General features: G+C 41.5%; 1 long non-coding RNA gene across 1 annotated transcript; it reads right to left on the bottom strand.

Annotated features, from left to right (window-relative positions):
• Nucleotides 1-1,744: 1,744 nt before the first annotated feature.
• Nucleotides 1,745-8,548, bottom strand: LOC133386733 (uncharacterized). The gene is made up of 3 exons (XR_009763256.1): nt 8,339-8,548; nt 7,545-7,614; nt 1,745-1,899 (listed from the first exon to the last, which is right to left on the bottom strand). It is a non-coding gene; the product is annotated as an uncharacterized LOC133386733 (long non-coding RNA).
• Nucleotides 8,549-14,908: the final 6,360 nt, after the last annotated feature.

The following is a 14,908-nucleotide window of genomic DNA, read 5'->3' as shown; positions in this document are numbered from 1 at the left end:
AGGATTAGACAAATACATGGAGGATAAGGTTATCAATGGCTACTAGCCAGGATGGCTATGCTCTGCCTCCATGGTTGGAGGCAGTATGCTTCTGAATGCCAGTTGCTGGAAACCACAGAAGTGGAGAAAGCTCTTGCGCTCAGGTCATGCTTGCAGGCTATCCATAGGAGATCTGGTTGGCCACTGTGAGAACAGGATGCTGGACTAGATGGCCTATTGGCTTGATCCAGCAGGCTCTTCTTATGTTCTTATAGTGAAATATTCATTCCAATATACCACAATGGCTCTCCAGGAGTACAGGACATTTGGTCATTTTCCTAACAGCATTACCACTCCCCAATAGGCAAGCAACTATTCAGTTTAAAATGCAGCTTGTTTTTGTTTTGTCTTTTGCAGTGGTAGCTGCAGAAGCAGAAAAAAAAATCAAAGAAACTGAAACCTCACTTCAATTCCATTACTTGTATGTAAATAGCCACTTTGGGTTTGCATTGCAGCACTGTTTTGAATATACTAACTGGTTAATTTTGATTGTCCTGATAAATATGCTTTCATACAAATCCCATAAAACTCTGGAAATTAATATTTTAACCAATGGCCTTGCTTCGGCAAACACGATAATAATGTGCTCTATGTCACTGCATGCCACTAAAGCAGATGGCAGATGGAAACTGAGCTGCATACAGCAGTCTGAAATGTTAAATCAAATCAATCTGAAGTTGTGTTTGTGCCTCGGGGAAGCTTTCCATACGGATGAAGGAGATGGTCTTTCCTAACTGCTGATACATGGGCTGTGGGTTGAGCAAAGTGCTGAAAGATTCAAATGTTAGTGCTAAAAAGGGGCTAAACACAAATGTACTGGATTGTCCCCACATTAAGTACATATCCAAAAGGATATTAGTGAAACGTGCTATTCAGCTCATGCTAAATATCCTTCTGTATTTATTTATTTAACAGTCTTTCACATTTGTATTGTACAAACACCCCCAATTGTAGGAATCTGTCTTCCAGTGGTGGCTGGTGCCCATTGGGACAGGTAGGGAAGAAGGCAAGGAGACCTAATGTGGGTGGAAACAGAGGAAATGACAGGCAAGTCGAGTTTTGTCCCCATCCTTCTGAGTTCTACAAAGGCAACACTGAGACTAGGGAGGAGGACGCTGACAGGGAGTGCCACCTCCTGGATTGGTTGCAAGTAAGAAGGCAGACAGGTGAGGGCTGGTTCAGGGCTGTCTGAGGAGTTATTCCTCCCACAATATCCAACATAGCGCTATGGCCCAGAAGGCTGGAGGAAGCAGAATGAATCGTTTCCCTTCCACTTTCTGTGAGCAGCAGCTACGATGGGAAAAACTATTCTGGATCCAAACCACTGAAAAAAGAGAGGCGCTTTTGGACAACAATGGAAACAAAACTGAAAAGACAGCTTTCAGCAAAGCTCTGTGCCAAGTACCTTATGGCACTGCTGTAGGAATCCACTCAAGTCACAGCTGTCTTGACATGCACAAAAGCAAATTTCCTTGCTGCTGTGCCATTGACAATGGCTGGCAAAAGTACAACTGAAGATGATTCAAAAATTGGGTGTTGAATGATTTTGTCTAAGGAGAGAACTCATGACTTCCTTCCCTACAACAGTGCTTGTTATTTTTCCTGCTTAAGTCTTAGAGACTTGTTTGTCTTAACCCCCAGTGTATCATCTCCCTCGAGTCCCAATCTCATGAGTCCCTCCATTCAGCTCCACCATCAAAGTTCACTTTATTTCTCCTTCTGCTTTGTTTTTTCTCTTCTCATCTCCTCCTTCTGTCCCTTTTTTTTCTTTTTAGGGAATGATCTCTTCAAAGCACACTTCAACTCATCTGTTTCCTTGAGCTCTGGAGCATGCTGCTGATAGTTCCCATAATTCCTGCTCTGATCAGCAATACAAAAAACAAAGTTTGGCCCTTGTTAATGCCTTAGGAAGCTTTGCTGTCAAAATTCTCCCTCAAATAGGAGTATGCAGCTGCTTCTGAAGCAGAGGTATACACAGAGCAAAAAAGAAACCTTCATCAGAGAAAAGTAGTAGTAGCAGCAAAGCATGCTAGGGAAAAGGAGTTTAACCTATAGTAATAGTAATAGTAATAAACAACTCCTCCAGAGTGGAAAATACTTTCCAATACCGTGGAAATTGGAACCACTGTACATGGAAATTGATACCCAACTGTACATTGTGGTATCAGTAGCTATCACTGGTTGAAAGATATGTTAATGTCGTGTTGTTATTTTCCTGTTTCAGTCTGATGTCCTGGTGCTACTTTTCAACATAGGAAGGGAATAATAGTGGAACAGGGTTTGGGTTAGGGCTGAGTTGAATGTTCTCAGTGGAGAACTTTTTGGTTTGACTTTTGGGGCAAGGATATGAAATGGGGAAGTGAAATCCCCTGCCTGGTGTTGGTGAGGGTAAAAGCCAGGTGTGGTTTCACTCACCGCCAGTTTTGCACCACTGACCCTATTTCACCCTATCTGGGCTCACCAGCTTACTGCAGATATCCCCTGGGAATTATGCTATGTAATCAGGTAGGAAATGCTAATTGGGTGAGTTGCAGGATTTGGGAGAAATTGAGGCAGTGAAACTGATCCCCTGGTTCTTAACTCCAGGCTGTTTCTACTTCTCCTAAGTATAGAGCATTGTCCCCCTTTTCCTCAGATGAGATATTCCAGCTTCATTTCCCTGGAAGGCTCAACAGCCTATTTGCCTTCCAGGCATGAAAATGGGTCAAGATAATCCCATGTTTGACTAAAGAAAGAACTCCAATAGATTACTTCTAATTCATTTGCAAATAATAGTCTATGCTTCCAATTACTTAGCCAATCATAGGACAGGAAACCATTAATGATACCCGTGAATCCCTGAAAGCTTTCATAGAGTTAGAAGGGACCTCAGAGATCATCTAGTCCAATCCTCTGTATATACAGGAAATTGATTTCTACAGGATCACTAATAGGTGGCCTTGCAGCCTCTGCTTAAAAAAATCTTTAATAAAGAAGAGACCACCACCTTCTGAGGCACTCAGATAGTTTGTACCATCAGGAAGTTCTTCCAGAGTGCAAGACATGGCATAATGGGCTCAAGTCAGAGGAAGTTAGATGTCGACTGAACTTCAGGAAAAACTTCCTAACTGTTAGAGCAGTATGACAATCAAACCAATGTCCTAGGGAGATGGTGGGCTCTCCAGCACTGGAGGCATTCAAGAGGCAGCTGAACAGCCATCTGTTGGGTATACTTTAAGTTGGATTCCTGCATTGAGCAGGGGGTTGGATTCAATGGACTTATATGTGCCTTCCAACTCTACTATTCTATGATAATGTTTTGTCTAAATCCCTTTTCTTGTAATTTGAACCCATTAGTTTAGGTCCTATCCTCTAGAGCAGGTGTGGGGAATCTTTGGCCCTCCAGGTATTGCTGAACTACAACTCTCTTCATCCCTGGCCATTGATCATGCTTGCTGGGGTTGATGGCAGTTGTAGTTCAGGGTCAAAGTTTCCCCACACCTGCTCTAGAGCAACAGAAAACAAATATGCTCTATCATCTATGTAAAAGCCCTTCAGGTATTTGAAAATGTCTATCATATAGATGATGGACCTAAACTCTTTCAAATTTACAGTAACAGTAGGCATCCCACTTTGTGTGAATTCATCTTCTCCTCTGTATAGGGATCAAACTGATAGCTATTTTTCCAAAACAAGAACTACATTTACAGAAAACTGGGAGCAAGTCCCCAAATCTAGACAGACTCAGTTGACTCCCAGCTTTTGCTGTGATTTTTGTTCCCCAGCCGTCAGAAATACGTGATAAAGCAGGTCTCTTCAGATTGCATTTCTGGATCAGTAATTACTGAATTATAAACAGTCTCGCTGCCTGAAGAACTTCAATTTTTAATGAGTAATTTTGATCTCAAGGTGGCTAAAACAGAAGCACATATGTGTGACCTTTATAGCTGCATGCAGCATGTGTTTCTAGCTTCTGTAAACAGCTGTCCTTTTCAGTGGTATTGTGCCTTGATATATACTGAAGGGCTTGCTGCTGTTAGTGGGTGACTCTTGCTATCCATGCTGCTTTGATGTTGAATTGCATTTGATTCTCTGAGAGCCACTTTCTTTCACTCCCATAATAGGATGCAATGAAAGTGCTCCCAGGACACTCTGGAATATGCACCATTTCTGTGCTGATTGTTTCTGATTAATATGCCACTAGTGCTCAGACACCTCATTATGGAGATGTGGCTTTGAAAGCAAGAGGAAAATGAGACTAATGCTGTAAAGGAGAAAGGCTGTTGGACAACATTGCTATAGGTAGGGAAGGAACCTCAGAGTGAGTTTTTGTTTTTTTTAAATTGGGTAGTGCACCTTTTCAATTTTGAAAATAATTCTATCAAACAGATTTGTTTCTCTAAACCAGAACCACTAAAATCCCGGAAAGGTTTCACTGACCTGTTTCACCTGACCAAATTCTGGCTTAATAAATCAAGATATGCACAAGCTCCCTGCATCCACTTGCTGCCCCTGTGCTCCCACTTCACTCTTCCATTCATATAAACCGGGAAATAAACCAGGAAACTGAAGTTAACCATAGTTTCTTGTTATGCAGAATGCAGGAAATTATGGTTAATGGCTTCCCAATAAGCCATAACTTGCAAGCCAACTTTCATCCATGGCTTCATATTGTGGCTTATTCGAAAGCCATTAACCATACTTTACTTGTTTGCACATAATGGGAAGCTATAGTTAATGGTGGCCTCCTAACTTGTTTCCTTTCTTGCATGAAGGGGCTGCATGTGGATACATAGAAGTCATGTACATCCATACTTGTTAAGTCAGGATTTGACTGTACAAATATGGCCAGTGTCTCAGCATCCCTCAATCCACCTATCAATTTCCCACCGACTCTAACTATTTATTCTACTGTTTTTTGCTCAGTGTACTCTCCTGTGGGTATTATTTGTATTGTGTCTCTGTGTGCTGTGTGTGTATTATGGAAAATGTGTGTTGGGCTGAATCTGTTCCATCAACAGCTTTGATTTTCTAAGTCAGTTGTTAAATCCTTGTCTCCTGCAACCTTTCCTGTATTATCTGTCAGCATGCATCCATATCCTGCAAGTTCTTCACCATGCTCTTACACCATGTGGTGTCCCTTCACAACACCCTAGATTCCCTGACTCTATTATGTCTCTTAACTACAAACCCATGAGCAAACAGTACTTTGCTAGGCTCTACTTTCTTCTCAGTAAGGCCTGGCACTATTTCCTGTGGATGGCCAGAAACCCAGCTTTGGCCCCACTAGATCTGTCACCCGCCATTCCATCACTGTTGAAATAAATCACAGGGTTGAAATAAATACATGGAAACAACAGCTAGGTTGAACTAAGGGTTAAAATAACTAAACCTTTAAAATAAGCTGCAGCTGTAAAACATAGATGCAGGAACTGGCTATGATCAAATTGCCTAATTACAGTTATAGGGCTACCACCCTTGCTGGGGCAAGGGCAAGCCATTCTGCTTACCCCCTACCTCCACCACACTCCAAGGGTGAGTAGGGGGGCCTTCCCACATCACCACCCCCTGGGGTTGTGTGGATGAGGTAGGTTGGCCCCAAAGGCATCCCATATCCTACTCCCAGGCCCTACAGCCCTGAACTGCAGGCCTCCGGAGCCGCCAGTCTCTCCCAAAGGTGCCTAAGGAGGCCTTACCAGCTTCCCTTCCTGCACCTTCCTCCCAAAGTGAGCAACTACAACCAAAATACAATTAATCCAGTTAAGAACTTTAGATATGCCAGATTAGCCAAATTAGCTGAAACAACCTATTAAACAAGGATGCCCTCTAACCCCATTCCATCCCACTACCACAGTGTGGCGCAGGCAAAAAACCTGCCCGCCAACAAGGGTGAGCAGGGCAAAAAATTCCTACTCAGCCCTAAAGTGACCTGCTGATCACACCATAGCAAGGGGAGGGGGGACAGGTGTCGCAGGCCAAAGAGGGAGGGTTGTGGGCAGCACGGGCTTAAGTAAGTTCCACCACTCTGCCCCTTAAGTGGCCATGCATGGCACACAAGTGCCAGCCATGGCTGCATCTGTAGCCCCAAAACTAAAATGCCAGCCGGGACTTCACTCCCAGGCCGCAAGCATGCCCCACTGCCCCAGGCTTTGCCGGGAATGCGGAGCAGTAATTCTTTTCCCATTGTGATCCATTGTGATTGCCTGCTTCTCAGCTTTCCTTGTTTCCTGTAGCATTATACCTTTCATTCATTTCCGCCTGCTTCTCCTGCAGTTCACCAGCAAGGCATCAAGTTTTATCTAGGATATTATATCTGCTGAAGCTGCTAGCTCCTACACATTTTGCCTGAGTGCCTCCATTTGGGAACAGGGGTGAGGAACCTGTGGCCCTCCAGATGTTGTTGGCTACAGCTCCCATCATTTCTGTCCACTGACCATACTAGCTGCAGTTGGAGAGAGCCCAACAACATCTGGAGGACCACAGGTTCTCTATCACTCACCTAAGTCACAAAGCAAGACGGCCAGCTCTCGTTCAGTTTCTCTCTGAAATCTTCACTCAGTAGCTCAGTGGTTTCTCAGGATCACGTTGAAGGTCATGGCAGCTCTATGCTACACACTACACATCGGCTGATAAGCACCAGTGTCTTCCAGAAAATATACTTATGGACGGATGAAAAGCATACCATGCTTAGCGCTGCTTTTCCCAAAGCAATATTCTTTTCCCCAGTATTATGAGACCAGACTTTTCTATGGGTGTTCAAAATGCATACACAGACCCATTCTGAATGCAAAGAAAGAGAAAATGCCATCCTCTTGTTTACCAGTGTACGGATGGCTGCTAGTAGCTATCTTCATAATGAATTTGTCTGACTAATGTAGCATCAGAAACAAGCCCTGGTTTCATCCTCAAACACTGCATATATATCACAGCTGAAATAAATGACCTTACAATTGTATCCATCCAATTACTTACATTTTTTGTATATGCCGCAGAGCTGCAGTATTGATTCTTCCTATACTGTGCAACATGGATGAAAACTAAATGGAAATACTAATGTTCATTAAATATACCCATAACCATAGAGACAAGCCCCAATGGCTTTATGTTGTTCAAGACCAGCATAAGGCTCTGGTGCGGCTCTAGTGTCTCACCAGGTCCTACTTCTGATACCTGGCCTAGGTTTCCCTTTACTTTTTTCCCCTAGTCCACCATTCTGAGCAGTGCCAGGTGGCTTACTGAGCAGCTGTGGATAGCACTGAGCAGCAGAAGTGGGTGGCTGTATCTAGCCATCATTTAAATTCCCCACATGCCCCCGGGGTGAAGCTACATTCTAGGATCTTCAAATGATGGCTAGATCCAGTTACCTGCTGCTGCTGACATTTCTATTTGCTGCTATGCACCATTGGCAAGGAAGCCCACCAGAGCCATATCAGTGAAGCAGGGGCCTATCAGAGGACACATTGCCCAAAGTCCCCTCAAACCTGGAGTCAGTCATGATATTACCTACATAAAAGCTGTTATTTTACCTTTGCATCATGGTGTGATGAGGCTGGAGATGCTGCTGAGATTGCTTTCCTTCCCACCCAGGAATCAAGCCTGGAAGGAGAGTGGGGATGGAAGAACAAAAGCAGAAGAGGGTTTATAAGCTACTGGAGGAGGGGGTGTAGAGGTGCAGCTCTGGGGAAGGATGCTAATGCTATTAACTTCATTTGGATTATACCCACAAGTACCTATGTGCTGGACTAACTCATAGTATCCTACTTAGAGTACCTAGAGAACTGTTATATAAGGCCCAGGCCTGCAGAAACTGCCTGAGCAGTATGATACTTTCCCGTACTGATGAGCCCCTGCATTCTGATGCATAGCCTGTGGCACGGGGCAGCCAGGTGGGGCCCTGGCTGAGTGCCCACAGCACCTTGGACTAAACATTGCCACCACCAGCCTTTAACCTTTCCTTTTTGAAAATAGTAAGCCCTTCGATTTGCTGAGAGAAAAGAACCAAAGCAAAAATGTGCCTGGCAAAACTTCAAAATAACTGCTGGCTACTCCTCCTGACTTTCAGTGTTTTCAGCCAATGAGTCAGAGCTGTGATTAATGACTTGTTTTGGACACCAGGTGATAAGAATTGTAAAGAGCTGCTGCTTGCTATTTTCTTTCCTGTCTGCTTAGAATCTCCTTAGGATCATGACAGAGGCCCACCCCCTCCCATATTCTATTGTCCTTCATTTTTTTATAGCAGCCAGGATGAATCTTCTGGATTCACTGGATACATTATCTGGAATAGCACTGGGGATCTGACTAGCTGCCAGCAAAACCCTACCTGTGAGCTTCTCAGTCTGACTTTTGCATGGACAGGGCTGTTTCTGGTAGGATGAAGCAATGTTGTCAGATACTCCCAGGGATACTTTCCAGCTGCTATCTTATCTCCACCTGCAGGAACTGGGAGTCTTGTTCCTGGAGGCTTATTCTCTCTAGCACCATGCAGTTACAGATCCAGATAACTCCCCACCCCCATTCTCTGCTAAGCTTGGAAGGGGGTTGGATGGAAATAGAAGGCTTCTTGTTGCAAGGGAATTATTTCTTTGGTTTGTCAGGCAGATTGTGATCTAGCACATGGCCTTCAGCTGGGTCAGCTTCAATGACAGCTTCTCTTGGTGGGAACTATTCTTATCAAATTTCTGATTGGCTATCTTGACTACTTACATGAGAGATGTAACACATTTTCTCATTGGTCTACTAGTTTCAAATTTTCATAAATGTGTGGCTCATTTTGGAACCATGCAAGATGCGGACAATCTTGTTACACAATCTTTTTTTTAAAGGAAATCCGAGTCTCTACACAAGCAGGAGAAAATGTAGCTAGCTATGTTTGATTGACTTCCTGCAGTTTTAATTTGAAAGTCTGTATGTGTTATGTATCTTCCCTTCTCATTTTTATGCTATGTTCTTCAAACCCCTTTCTTCAAATAAGCTTTCTTTATATTGACTGTTGGATTTATTGGTTTTAAAAAAGGTATTTCTCTGGAATTTTTCACTAAAGCTTTCCCTGTGTGCTAGATTGCATGGTGGTTAAGCTACCCCTTGTGGTCTAAGAATATTTTACAAAGGTCTGTTAAATTTTGTGTCAGGGTGGTTGCAGACTACTGGAAGTTTGGGTGGAACTCTCACATAAAAGAGAAATCTTGACAGTAGGTGAAAGACACCTCTCTCACACACACACTCACACACACTCACACACACTCACACACACTCACACACAATCACAGCTATCTTGAGTAAGCACACCCAGTTCATGGTCTGAGGTCCAGCATGTCCAGTTGATATTTCTCATCCTTGAGGATTTTCAAAAAAAATGTATCCAATTCTGATAATCTGATATCTGAGATATCTTGGATAACTAAGGCTGCCATCCTCTATCCTGTCTATTCAGAAGCAAAACCTATTAAATTCAGTGGGGCTTACTTACCAGGTAGGGAACTAAGGATCTGTCAGTTTCAGCTCTGTTTCTCATTTTTCTAGTCTTAAATCCACATTGTTTTGGCAATTTGTGATTTTTTTTTATAAATAAAATCCTCATGGAAATTTCTCCTAACATATATTTTTATATGCAGCTTTGACTAACGTACACATTTTTGCAACCAATTTCTCTTAACATAATGAATTTGTATGTTATTTTTATAATCTATTCATTTATATGCACATTTCCCCCTAATATATACATTTTTGTAAACATTGATTGGTTGGAGAACTGCATCACAAAGTTCAGATAAGTGCAAATTTTGAAGGGGACCTGTGTTTCGATTCTCATATTGTTTCAGAAAGTGCTAATTTGATAGATTTGGCTTTAAATGAGGACTGAATTGAATTTTTCCTCCATCCCTATTCTCAAGTTAGTGGGGATAAAATTGTAACCTAGTTGTATTTACTTGGCTCAGATCATTTCCTTCTGATTGCATCCTGCAAACAAGAATTGTTCATTTTATTCCACCTAGAGGCAAGGACTGCCATTTATAATCCTGTTCCCAAAGAATTAACTGGAATCCCCTATTCCTAACATAGAATGAAGGATGTTATTACTCACAGAAGTTCATACTCACTCATAATTATTACTCCAACATTGAAACAAACTGAATGTTCCCAAACTGTATTTGTTATGGGTTTATATTAGTTGTATTGTTTTTAAAGCTATTTTAGGGGTTTTGCACTGTTTTAAAAAATATTTTAGCTGTTTTTTATGGAATGTTTGTAAGTCTCCTTGAGATTAATGTAAAAGGCAATTAATAAATGAATGAATAATTTGAAAGGGAGGAAAAGATATACATTAATAAATGAAATAAAATATGGTGCCCCTTCTTGAAGGTCTGGGCTGAATACCAAGATATTAATAGCAAAAGGCTGAATAATATGGATTGAATCCGGTCTTGCCCTGTCCCAGGCCGCCAAAAGCATATTTGAATCAATGTCCTTGCATGGCTTCCAGAAGGCGTCTAAGATCAGGTGGTGTTCATAATGCAGTAGGTACATTGCATGCTTGTGTGGCCATTTTCTTTCTGTTTCTAGATAGATTTTTTAAACATTTTGGTTCCATAAGTAATTTCTGTGTTGAATTTTTCAGTAGGGAGCATTCCCTGTGGTTAGTTGCCATGGCAAATTTGATGAAATGTGTATTAGTGCACACAACAAAAGGCATATCAAACAAATTCTACCTTCATTATTGTATTCTTCTTCTCCCCCCTTGCTACTTCTTTTCAATAGCACTGAAAGGCAACTAATAAACAAATAGTCAGTTGTACCATCACACTCTTTCAGGTAGTGTATTGTGTCACAACTTCAACTCCAAATTTGGGGGAAATTGTCAGTTTCAGTTACATCAACTTAGAGCAGAAACAGCAATAATTTTATAGCAATCTTCCCTTCTCAGCATAGAGTAGTCAAAGACATGTGAGCTTTATGTCAAAGTGGTGTAACTAACAAAAAGCAAATGGCGTCCAGTGTGCCTTGAAGAAACCATTTAAGCAGATATGAGACTTGTTTCATAGTGCTTGATGGCTACAATTTGACACAGAGTATAGCATGCTTTAAGCCCAACATACTGAAGTCTGCAGTCCTGTTACCCACTGATGCAGGGGTAAATTCTATTGAATTTGGTGGGATTTACTTCTGAATTGTTGTGTATAGGGTTGTGCAGTGAGTCAGTCTCTCTCTCTCTCTCCTACGGGGAGACAATGAATTTTGGTGCTACTTTTTTTGTACATGAAGTGACATGTTTCCAGTAGTGAAGTATTGAATGCACTCCTTAGTTTTCATTCAAAGTGGTATATACAGGGCCAGCCTAGAGATGGGGTTTGCTCCTTAGTTCCAATCTGCTTGCATTCCTATCATTCAATCCTAATTCACCTTTTTTTGGTTCCCACTTGCTTTTGCACTTGCCGATTTGATCCACTGTTTGGGTTTTTTTTGGTGGCAAAAAAAGTATGTAATTTTAACGTAAATGCTTATGTAAATCCATGGAAGTTAATGGATAATAGTGATTGTAATTAAAAAGATAATTACAAAAAATCAGGGGGGGAATTGGCGAAAAGCTGTGTTGATTACAGCTGCGGACCGCCACAAAAGAACAGTGCCAATCCGAAAAGACAGCCAACTGTTGGATTCAGTCAAAATCTGGTACTATGTCTGATTTAGCAGATATTCTCCCCCATCCCTAGGCCAGCCCAAGACATTTTGCTGTATGAGGCAAAGGACAAGATAGTGCCGTGCCCCTTCCCATGTACATAAGCCAACTAGAATGGCAGTTGACTCTTGTGTCAGTGCTAGCAGCGGGATAGGGTCCTCCACTGCATCTGTGGCAGCAGGGTAGTTGTGGGGATGCAGGACAGGATGTGTATCATGCACTGCTCTGTCCTCCAACAAAAGGCTCAGGAGCAACAGCCACTATTGCACTCGTAGCATTTGCTACCTGAGGTGGTCACCCCACCCTGCCTAATAACAGAGCTGGCCCTGGGTGTATAAAATATATATAATATCATGGAGGATTTTGTGCTGAAATCTATTGAAAAAACCTCAGATATTCTAAATTATGCATGAAACAAGCACTCCCAATACACAAATGGAATACAGACATAAAAACCAGAACAAATTGTGGAGTTGGAATTTTAACAAACCTCCAAACCAAGAAATCAGGCATGTGTACATGCACACAAAATAGATGTAAAAATCCGTCATATACAATACATATAGCTAGGATATCCTTCCCACTCCCTTCCTTTCTATAGCTTCAGGAGCAGAGCTATTAAAAATAAATGCCATTTTATAATTCTAGGGACATTTTCCAAAAGTACCTATGAGATTGAAAGGCATCAAGTCCCATTGATAATGGATTAGGCTAGCTTTCCTGGCTCCCTGTTGTGATTTGAAAAACCTATCCCAGAACTGTTTTGCACTGTGAATTATCTATGAATAGATATGCACATTTTAACAAATTATATCCTTGATTGCAAATTATTTAAGGGGAGTTGTAGGGAAGTTTCATCTCATTTATAAAATTCTCTGGAGATACTAAGAATCTAGAGCTATTGATTTGGGTATTTGCTGTGACATATGTTCCAGCTGAAAAACCTAGTTTAAAAAATCACAATTTGTAACTTTAGGCTATTTATTGTAATGATCAAAGAAAGAGACACACAGGCTAATGGGAAGAGGCAATACATGCTGAGATGAAACTGGAGGGATGGCAGTGCACGTGACCATCCTGTTAGTGATGGTCACTTATTTCCCCATGTGCATGTGGTACCTGCCTGCTGGTGGCAAATTGATAGCTTGATTAGTTGAGAAAAAGTTGAAGAATCCCATGAACTGAGCCATAGGCCCAAGGAGGCGCTAAAACACATGCCTTAGTCATATCCCATTTGGATTACTGTAATACGCTCTACATGCCTTTAAAGAATGTTCGGAATCTTCAGCTGATCCAAAGAACCACAGCCAGATTGTTAACTGGAGTTGGTTACAGGGAGCACCCAGCTCCACTGGCTAAGGTCTGTTTCCAAGCACAATTCGAAGTGCTGGTTATGACCTATAAAGCCCTATATGAGTCCAGGCTATCTGAAGGACGGTATCTTCCTATATGAGCCTGTCTGAGACCTGAGATTATCAGGAGAGGGCCTTTTCTTGGTCCCACCACCCTCACAGGAATGTCTGATGGGAACATGGGAAAGAGCCTTCTTAGTGGCTGCCCCCGGGCTCTGTAACTCCCTTTCTAGGGAGGTTAGCCTGGCTACTTTCCTGCTGCCCTTCCATTGGCAGATGAAGACTTTTCTGTCCAGAAAGGCTTTTGGGAACTGACTGCAAGGGCTATTAAATAGGGTGCTGTTTGAAAGGGTTTAATTTTTTAGTTTAATGACATTTTAATTACAATTTCTGTATGTTTTATATATATGTTTTTAGCTGTATTTGTTTTAATTTTTGTAAGCTGCCTTCAGTCCCAGTTCTGGGGAAAAGGTGGGATATAAATGAATAACAATAATATAATATGCCATCTCCAAAGGGACAACTTGTAAAGAACTAAAAATACAAACCAGCAAAGAAAGATGTAGCTGGAAAGAACAAAGAGAATAAAATGAAATTTTTAAAAGTCCTGTGAGTTACTTTTCACAGGATCAGTTTATTTTTATTTATAAAAGTATTCATAAACCACCTCATAAAATATCAGCGTGGTATACAATATGTAAACAATAAAACATGAAAAACCTTTCATTTTTAATGTTGTAAGTCACTTTTAGTTTTCAGTTTGGAAAAAAGTGTCTAATAAATATAATAATAAATAATTAAAAGGACAAAATATAGTTGAAAGAACGGGGGGGGAGGGAGAACCAGGAATTGCGATAACTAGCTGAACTCAATTTACAGCAAATAGGAACTGGCAACCCATTTGATGAATGGAATCAAATAGCAAACCCCATCCCTAGTGCCTAGTGGGTGCAGCTACCAACCGAACCTCTGGCCTAACTTGAGAATATTGCCAAATGAGGCTCTGCACAACTCATCTGTGTCACTGCACAAATGATCCCTTGAACTACAGTTACAGGTAAGCAACCTGTTCTTCCCTCTTAACCTATATTGAGTAGCTTAGAATAGCATGAAAGGTTTAGCTTTTCCTTGTGGTGAGAATGAGTAGGTTGATCTGTTCACCATGAAGAAGCTGCTTTCATAGTCTTTGGGGGGCGGGGAAGCAGCCATCACAATAAGGCAGATGTATGCAACCTGAAAAACTATTACCACTTTCACAGCAGACATTTTTTCTGCTATTATTCCACTTTAAACAGCTGTGGTTTCTCCAAAGAATCCTGGGAAGTGTAGTTTGTGAAGGGTGGTGGGAACGATAACTGTGAGGGGGAAACTACACTTCCCAGGATTCTTTGGGGGAAGTCATGCACTTTAAATACAAGATGAATGTGCTTTGAATGCATTGTGTGTATCTGCAATTCTTCATAAGCTTTGCCAGCACATAAATCATTTTAATTAAGTTTTTAAAAAGGAAATTAGTTACAAGGTTTACTGAGTGACCATGGGCAACTCACTATCTCTCAGCCTAATCTTCCCCTCAGGGTGAAAACAACAGATGGGGGCCATGACCACTCCAAGGAAGAAGGGCACACTTAAAATGTAGAGGACATAATAATGTACAACCATAGTGTGAAACAGATACTTATTGATACATAGTATGAAGTATTTATATAAGTATGACTGTCAAAGATGTTTATTATTTACACAACCCATAAAAATATTTTAGTGCATTCCCATGTATGTTTACTCAAAAGCAAGTTCCAATGTATTCAGTGGGGCTTACTCAACCAGGGAAGCGTGCACAGGACTCCAACCTCAAGTGATAAGA

The sequence above is a fragment of the Rhineura floridana genome, chromosome 6, assembly GCF_030035675.1.
Source record: "Rhineura floridana isolate rRhiFlo1 chromosome 6, rRhiFlo1.hap2, whole genome shotgun sequence".
In the NCBI taxonomy this organism is placed as follows: Eukaryota; Metazoa; Chordata; class Lepidosauria; order Squamata; family Rhineuridae; genus Rhineura; species Rhineura floridana.
Note: the sequence above shows the minus strand (reverse complement) of the source record. Positions and strands in the feature narration are given on the sequence as shown.